A 1546-nucleotide genomic window follows, 5' to 3' on the forward strand; every position below is an offset into this window, starting at 1 on the left:
TTGTAAGGTAGCTAATTTACTTCAATTACATTTATTTATTTATTTTATTGTTGCAGGATATTGACGTTTTCACAGATTTGCATATTTGTTGTGTTATAACTAAAACCTTAGGCTATGTGTTGTATTGATTCTTGCTGTTGCACAAGTAGATATGCTTGTGTTCTAGTCCAGATAGTCAATAAAACAAAATAGGAGGAAACATATTTACATTATATAATTATGTTTTTCTTATCATAGTGGTTTTTGTGGTTGAGAACCACTGCATTATAGTCATTTGTATTCCCTTTTTCTAAATGTTATGGTAACATTGAGTAGGCATACGAAATGGGAGGGATCTATATGACTGAATTAAAAAAAATTAGATGTGGAAAAATTATTCTTATGGATTGTTTTAATTAACTTGGGTCTGAAGAGGGCGCCTCAAGGCCCATAATGGCCGATTTCTTTTACTGTGTCTGTGTATTGTGCCAAAAATTAAAGTCACTGTCTACATTTTATTCAACTGCATACAAACAATGGATTACAATTAAATAAAAGCTAATGGTTCATACATAGCCAAATAAAACACAGTGCTAAATATATATAAAATCAGAAATAGAGATGCCAAATAAATGTTACATGAATCACTTACATGCAACAGCCCATAATACAAAAACAAAAGTCAGCATGCATCCCAGTTAGCTTTTTTTGTTACAGAAGGTGCATAAAATCAATATAGATCCTAATATCTCTCTGAATGTAAAAAAAACCTTTTAATACCTTACATTTACGGATAAACAACATTTACGCTAACAATTTAAGTTGCGTAGAAATATAAATTATCATATTGCTTCTGGAAACTGACAAACCCAAACAAAACATTTTTATGAATAAAAAAAAAAAAAGAATAAAACTCAGTATGAAATCTACAATGACCTGACAAATGTCCTGAGACAGTTTTGTTGTGTCTTATTTTCGTATATAATTAGTTAAGTTAATGTTTTAATGTCATCCACAGCGGCGGCGGAGAAAGAGACCATCAGAACTGCGTACACCAAGATGCTGGATGCTTATGGGATCCTGGGAGTTCTTCGTCTTAACCTTGGTACAGTTTCTCAGCTTCTTTTTACATTTTTTTTTATTTGACTTGCTGGTTGTGTTTGTCGTCACAGCAATTACAAATCCACCCTGTCGCCAGATTAAAAGAAGAAGAAAAAAACGCTGATCTTTTTGAAGATAAGTAGAGCAGAAATATTACCAAAACACTAAAATTCACAGCAAAACAAAAATTATGAAAAGTAAATGCACAACATATTATCAAGCAGTTGTTATACAAATATATAGTGTCTTATTTTCGTATATAATTAGCACAAAAATGGTAGGCTACTTGACTGGACACATGTCCATCAGTACTTCGATTTCTTACATCACGTGACACAAATCTGGCCAATCAGTGCACAGCTTAAGGTCCCGGAAACAAGCCGGGCGTCACCACAGTACTCACGTTGTCCTTTCTAGGTTACGGTTGTATTTCTGTGCTTGAACTACCTGCTAATCATTTTGTTTC

The sequence above is a fragment of the Sinocyclocheilus grahami genome, unplaced genomic scaffold (assembly GCF_001515645.1).
Source record: "Sinocyclocheilus grahami isolate Dianchi unplaced genomic scaffold, SAMN03320097.WGS_v1.1 scaffold10172.1, whole genome shotgun sequence".
Classification (NCBI taxonomy): domain Eukaryota; kingdom Metazoa; phylum Chordata; class Actinopteri; order Cypriniformes; family Cyprinidae; genus Sinocyclocheilus; species Sinocyclocheilus grahami.